Source organism: Rutidosis leptorrhynchoides, chromosome 5 (assembly GCF_046630445.1).
Source record: "Rutidosis leptorrhynchoides isolate AG116_Rl617_1_P2 chromosome 5, CSIRO_AGI_Rlap_v1, whole genome shotgun sequence".
Taxonomy (NCBI): domain Eukaryota; kingdom Viridiplantae; phylum Streptophyta; class Magnoliopsida; order Asterales; family Asteraceae; genus Rutidosis; species Rutidosis leptorrhynchoides.
Genome location: NC_092337.1, coordinates 432690762 through 432698438, shown reverse-complemented (window position 1 = coordinate 432698438; position 7677 = coordinate 432690762).

Sequence of the window (7677 nt, the reverse complement as noted above, 5' to 3'; positions counted from 1 at the left end):
TGTTATTTTGATGTAACTAGTTCATATTGAAAGATAACATGCTTAACCTTGAGATTTGAGTGTTTATATGTTGTTAGATGCTAAGACTTCATGTTTTAATTATGCTCCTAGTGTTACTAGCTTTATTTTGATGTAAAGTTTGATTAAGGAAACCTCCTAAACTTGATTATGAAATTTGGTGAATTTAGTTTAGGGTTTGATGAACTTGAAATGAATCTTAGATGCATTGAATGATTGCCATGTTGTTTTGTTTGCGTTTAGTTGTATTGTATGCTTGATTATCTTCAAAACGGCGTATTACACATGTGCATTAATTTCCCGAATCATAATATGGCATTTATGAACTTGGAGTAATAAATGATGAGCATTAATGGTGATTTTGATATGAGTTTGTTTGGTTTTGATTGAGTAAATGCATTTAGTTATTCTCCTTGTCAAATTACCTTTCTAATGATATATGATATGCGTTTTAAGTGTTTTCGATACATGAGATGTGTTAAATTGTATTTTGGTTCGTGACTTGGACCATTTTTCTGCAAACTGCATGTTTCCCAGGTATTGCGCGCCGCGCATATACCCGCGCGCCGCGCAGAATTAGAAATCCCAGATGTTTGCCTTCGTGGTTAAGTTCTGACCAGGATTTACACTTGGGTGCGCGCCGCGCAACCCATAGCGCGCCGCGCATACTGCCCAGCTCATTTTGTCTTTGTTTTTCATGTCACAAAAATGTTTCCCGCTTTACTATAACCCCGTTTACCATGAAACTTGACTATTATGCTCGTATATGACTTCTCATCATGAGAAAATTGTCGGACACCCGACCCGACCCCGTTGACTTTGACTTTGACCAAGTTTGACTTTTAGTCAAACTTAACCAAACGATTATACAATCGTTCTAACATGCTTAACTACTTGTGTCGTGCATGAAACTTGACAAATTGATCCACGTGCTATATTAATCGAGTCGTAACGAGCCATAGGACTAATTGAACATCTTTGACCCTTCATGACTATCGTTATTGATACAACCTATTTGTTTAGGTCAAGACTAGCATTGTTTCTTGCACGTTTACTTGTCGAAGTACTTTTTGGTTCGTGCATACAAGGTGAGATCATAGTCCCACTTTTACTCTTTTAAACTTACTTTTGGGATGAGAAAACATAAACGATTCTTTTGAACTAAGTGAACACAAGAACGGGAAAACAAACATTCTACATACGAGTTTAGAACGAAAATCCTCAATTCGATTATCATTAGTTACATCAGATGGTGTAAGCGAGAACTTATGTTATATGGCCATATGGGTTGACAACCCTCATCTTTGACGGTTCGCTACCGTCTACGGATGAAATATATTTTCGGGAAACAGTGTTGTTCTAGCACTAATTTATGGGGTATTCAACGGACGGAATGTTAAGCTTTGATAATTGGGTGCTCGTGAATATTAACTTTTAGAATGTACTATGACTTTATCAATATTGCAACTCTTGTGGTTCAGCTTGCTTTTACTCATTTACTTATTTAAACCTATGATTTCACCAACGTTTTCGTTGACAGATTCTCTATGTTTTTCTCAGGTCCTTGAACTTAGGTGATACATGCTTCCGCACATACTTTTTGATACTTGCATTGGATGTCGAGTATACTTGCATACGTGGAGCATCTTTTTGGCTATTTTAAACTATGTCGCACGTGTTTCATATGAACAATAACTTTTGTTATGTACTTGTCTTGGGAATTACTTTTGTAAACATTGAAACATCCTTTATGAAATGTATGCGACATATTTTCGGTCAAACTTTGTTATAAATACTTATAACCATGTAATGGGACCATACGTAGACGACGCCGTCACTTGACGATTTGTCGGGGTCGCTACACATTTAACAACCTAAACATGTTACACTACTTAATTTAGCAACAATTCATGAAAAAATCGACCATAACCTGTTTATATCAAAAAGCCCCAAATTGCTCAAGAACACAAACCCTAGATTTTTAAAAATTTTGAAGTTTTTGGCTTCAAATCATGTTAAATAGCATCAATCTAGGTTATACATGCATAATATACTAACAATTTAACTCTAATTACACTAGAAATTAACAAAATTAAATTAGGTAAAATTTAGCTCAAGAACACTAAAATTCAAATTTAAAGAGTTTTAGGGGTGAAATCTTTACCTTTTTGCTTCCCCATCTGAGAAAAAGGCATGATTGTAGCGGATTATTGTGAGAAAATTGGTGAATTTTGGTGAAAAAATGAAGATTTTAGGGTGATTTTTGGGAGTATTTGCGTATGTGTGTGTGTTTGTGAGAAGGCAGAAGCAGCAGCTCGCTGGCCTTTTGTTCCTGATCTGTCCAGGGTGCCCATGCGATCGCATGGGTTCCCAGTGCAAACCCCATGCGATCGCATGGGGTCAATATTTTTTTTTTTAAACCTTTGACTAATAAAACAAAAATTAAATTAATTAAAATTTTGTTTCTTTTAAGAATGAGGGCGTTTCAGTACGTCGACCTAGTTCGTCCCTCGAAAAAATTTTAAAGTTTTGTCTTTTTAAAAGCGTTGTTTTAAAAGCTAAGATTTTTGGATTTTTTAATGTTTTTGGCATACTTTAGATCAATAAGATTAAAAATAATGATAACAAAATTTCTCGTCCCGCCCTCGGGTAAAGAAATTTCGGTTCAACGACCTAGTCTTCAACTCACGATGAATTTTAGAAATCATATTTTTAACTTAATGAAATAAAGTACATTTTTTTTAAATTCACACCAAACTTAAATTTAAATGCATAAAATTAAAAATTCATATAAATATCATTAATATTTTTATACATTAATTTTACAAACTTATATTGAAAATATAATTTTTTTTAAAATATTTAAAAACTTAAATATATTGGTTTTAAAAATTTATAATAATAATTTAATATTAATTTAAAAATAAGGTAAAAATTAAAATTAAAAATCTTTTTGGTCTTTTATCCCACTTTAATCAATCAAATATTATCAAAAATATACGCCCCTCTTTTGTGTAAAGTAATTTCGGCTATTTTACCTAGTTTTACTCCTGACGAATTTTTGAAATATTTTGAATTGATTGATTAAAGATATTTATACCTTAAGAATAAACGGTAAATTTCGCAGTGATGCAATAAATTTTTGTATGATATCAATAATTTCGGTTTCGCATACCTAATTTTATTGAATATCAATTTAATACTTTATAGCGAACGATTCAGCGTTTATTATCAAAAGGTTAAAAGCAATAAATAAAATAAAATAAAATAAAATAAAATAAAAACTGTACATACTTACCTGTGAGATAGAATTCTCAGAGACCTGCTTTAGCCGATTCATAGGAGAGTCGTGTGATTTGGTTTTCCATAGCTACATAAGCGTAACCTCGATTCTTCAATAACTTTTCTTCTAAACATATGAACGGTCCTTCTCTGCATAGAGTAACAAATTCGGTATTTGAATATGTTTGATTGTTCGAACATTTACCTTCGTGTGACCATTTTCCGCATTTATGACATCTTTCAAGGTGTCGTGCTCTTCTTTTTGTTGCGAATTTTGATTTTCCTTTACCAAAATGTATTTTATGATGATCTTTCCTGAGTTCTTTCCTCACTTCGTCCATTTTGCCTCTTATGAATGATACCAGTTCACTCGGAAAAACGTTATTATTACGTTTAGTAATCATAGCGTGTAGTAGTAGACCATGGTTCAGATCAAAGGAATTCTTCATCTCGTAAAACCTAAAAGAAATAAAAATTTAGAATGTAGGGAGAAAACTAGTTCTTTAGGGTCTGCTAGGGAAAGACCATTCAGATTCCATTCTCGAGAACTACACGTAAACAAAAAATCTAACTCTAACAGAAATATATATTATCCTTAAAAGATTTAAATCTTCCCACACTTAGTTAGCTGTGGTGTCGAAATTTTGATTAACTTCATCTTCAACTTCCATTGGATTATCTATGTAATGTTTAACTCTGTGACCATTAACCTTAAATTCAATCCTATTTGAATTTATTAACTCTACTGTTCCGTATGGGAAAACTCTTTTGACTATGAATGGTCCAGACCATCTTGATTTCAATTTTCCAGGAAATAGCTTGAATCGTGAATTGAAAAGAAGAAGTCTGTCTCCTTCTTTAAATTCTTTTGAACTTCTGATTCTTTTATCATGCCATTTCTTCGTTCTTTCTTTATAGATTAACGAATTTTCATATGCTTCATGTCTTAACTCTTCTAATTCGTTTAGTTGACTTAACCGTAGACGTCCGGCTTCATGTAAATAAAGATTACATGTCTTCAAAGCCCAAAATGCTTTGTGCTTAATTTCTACTGGAAGGTGACATGCTTTTCCGTAAACGAGTCTAAAAGGTGTGGTTCCAATTGGAGTTTTGTAGGCTGTTCTAAAAGCCCAGAGTGCATCCTCTAATTTCATGGACCATTTCTTCGGATTTGATCCTACGGTTTTCTCTAGAATACGTTTTAATGCTCGGTTGGTATTTTCAACTTGTCCACTTGTTTGTGAATGATAAGCGGTTGAGATTTTATGAGTCACTCTATATCTTTTGAGAACTTTCTCAAGTTGATTATTACAAAAATGAGTACCCCGATCACTTATTAAAGCTTTCGGTGTTCCGAACCTAGCAAAAAGACGTTTTAAAAAATTGACTACAACTCGTGCATCGTTAGTTGGGAGAGCTTGTGCTTCCGCCCATTTAGATACATAATCAATGGTAACGAGAATGTAGAGATTATTATGAGATTTTGGAAATGGACCCATAAAGTCAATACCCCAAACGTTAAATACTTCACATACTTGAATGACATTTTGTGGCATTTCATCACGTTGACTTATTTTTCCGGCCCTTTGACAAACATCACAGGATTTACAAAGAAGGTGTGCCTCTTTGAAAATTGTTGGCCAATAGAATCCAGCGTCGTAAACTTTTCTTGCTATGAGTTGAGGCCCATAATGCCCTCCTGTTGGTCCTGTGTGACAATGGTTTAAGATTTGACTAGCTTCATCTCCGAATACACATCGGCGGATTATTCCATCGGGACAACTTTTAAACAAATGTGGATCTTCCCAAAAATAGTGTTTTATATCACTAAAGAATTTCTTTCTTTTTTGGTACGACAATCCTTTTTCAAGGAATCCACATACTAAGTAGTTTGCATAGTCTGCAAACCATGGAATTTCATTATAATCTATCTTCAATAGATATTTATCAGGAAAGTTATCTTGTATGGCCGATTCATTTAGAATTTCTAATTCGGGATTTTCAAAACGAGAAAGATGATCAGCGGCGAGATTCTCTGCTCCCTTTTTGTCTCAGATTTCAATATCGAACTCTTGTAAGAGTAAGATCCAATAGATTAATCGTGGTTTGGCATCTTGTTTCGAAAATAGGTATCTAAGAGCAGAATGGTAGGTATAGACCACCGTTTTAGCTAGAACGAGATATGATCGAAATTTTTCAAAAGCAAAGACAATAGCAAGGAGTTCTTTTTTAGTAGTTGTGTAATTCGTTTGTGCTCCTTGTAACGTCTTACTTGCGTAATAAATAGGTTGAAATCATTTTTCAATCCTTTGTCCTAAAACGGCTCCCATTGCAAAATCACTTGCATCGCACATGAGTTCAAATGGTAGATTCCAATTTGGAGTTATCATGATCGACGCATTAGTGAGTTTTTCTTTAAGAATATTAAAAGATTTGATACATTCATCTGAAAAGATGAATGGAGCATCTTTTTCTAGGAGTTTATTCATAGGAGTGGCAATTTTGGAAAAATCTTTTATAAAACGTCGGTAAAAACCGGCATGCCCTAGAAAACTCCTAACTCCTCTAACATTGGTGGGATGTGGAAGTTTAGCAATTACATCTACTTTAGCTCTATCCACTTCAATTCCTTCATTTGAAATTTTATGACCAAGAACGATGCCTTCTCTAACCATGAAATGGCATTTCTCCCAATTATGTACTAGATTTGATTGCTCGCATCTAATAAGCATTCGTTCAAGATTAACTAGACATGATTCAAAAGTATCACCGAAGACTAAAAAGTCATCCATGAAAACTTTCATACATTCTGTGATGCCCAGTACAAAACCATCGTGTACGAATCATCAACAACATGATCATTACAAAGTCAAATACTATATGCTGTTTCAAAATAAGTTTGCATTCATGAATAAAGGTGACGTTTTAACCAACGTCAAATGTTTAACAACCAAAAGTATGCTTCTACGAATAGCAAGCAATAATAGTACGTGACCCATAGGTCGTTAGAAATACATCGTTTCAAAAGTAATATAGTTTGAATGCAAAATAAACGTTTCATGCGGTGACATCTCTATTAAGCGCAGCGGGTGTCTACAAAGCATGACTAGTACAGCGGAAGCAAGTAAACCTTAAGAACCTGAGAAAAACATGCTTAAAAACGTCAGCACAAAGGTTGGTGAGCTATACTTTAAGTATAACAGTAATGTAAGGTAGGCCACGAGATTTCAGTGCTTCAACAACGTTTCAAAACAGTATGAAAAGTATATGTATAACCGTGGGCACTTGGTAACTAACTTAACGTTTATCACCCCCTAAAAGTACAATTGGTGAGTGCGTATGTTCATGAAGTATTAAACACCCGTTAAATGCTAGTGCTACTAGCCCGAGTGGGGATTTCAAACCCTATGGATCCATATCTAAGATTCGCGTTCACCGGTTCAAAGACCAATGACTAAACGTTACCGAGCTAAGGGGAAAGTTTATGCCGTTGTATAACCCACACATATATAAAGTTTAAGTACTCGTGCCTAGTATGTAAAACGTAAAATGCGCATGTATTCTCAGATCCCAAAATAGTTAAACTAAAAAGGGATGCTATAACTCACAGTGGAAAGTAGTAAAAGTCGATACGCGAGAATAGTAAGCAAGTGGTTGGTCCGAAAGGTCCTCAACCTAAGTCAAAAGTTACTAAGTCAGTAAATCATTCCCAAAGGTTTAAATGTATATAAATTAGGTCTTAAGTATCATCATCATTCATCATTAAACAAAAAGTGTAAAGTAAGTTTTAAGTCAAGACTAGGGTTTGAAACAAGGGCTGACTTCGTTCAGTCTCCACGACCTCTAAACAAACTGAAATGAGGTGAGACCATTGGCCATGGCTCCATATATGAGTCCCCTAGAGGCTGACCAATTTAAAGAACCAAACTCGTCTTTGTTTGACCGTGGTGACGGTTTAAGTGCGAGTAGGTCAGAAATTTTAGCACAACGTTAATAGGGTGTAGTGACTTTCGGGAGGCCATAGATCCTAAACCGTAACTCGGATTAAGACGAGGTCTAAACGGAAAATCATCTAATCGAACCTAAATAACTTAAAATCAACTTTCCAGTAGCCCAGGTAGTTTGATAAGTTCCAAAAACAGTAAGAAAGGTGTTCCGGTGGGTTCTTGGTGCTTGATGCTCATCACGGTTCTCATCCTTGAAGCGTATAGCTTCAAGTGTACAACTCGTTGATGGGTTTGCATCATCTTAACCAAGGTTTGACCATAATAACACTAGTGTAAGTCTAAGATATGTTGCACAACTCACTTAAGAGTTGTATGTAGTTTGATGAACCAAAGTTACATCAAGATCTTAGATCCGACACATACATGAGTT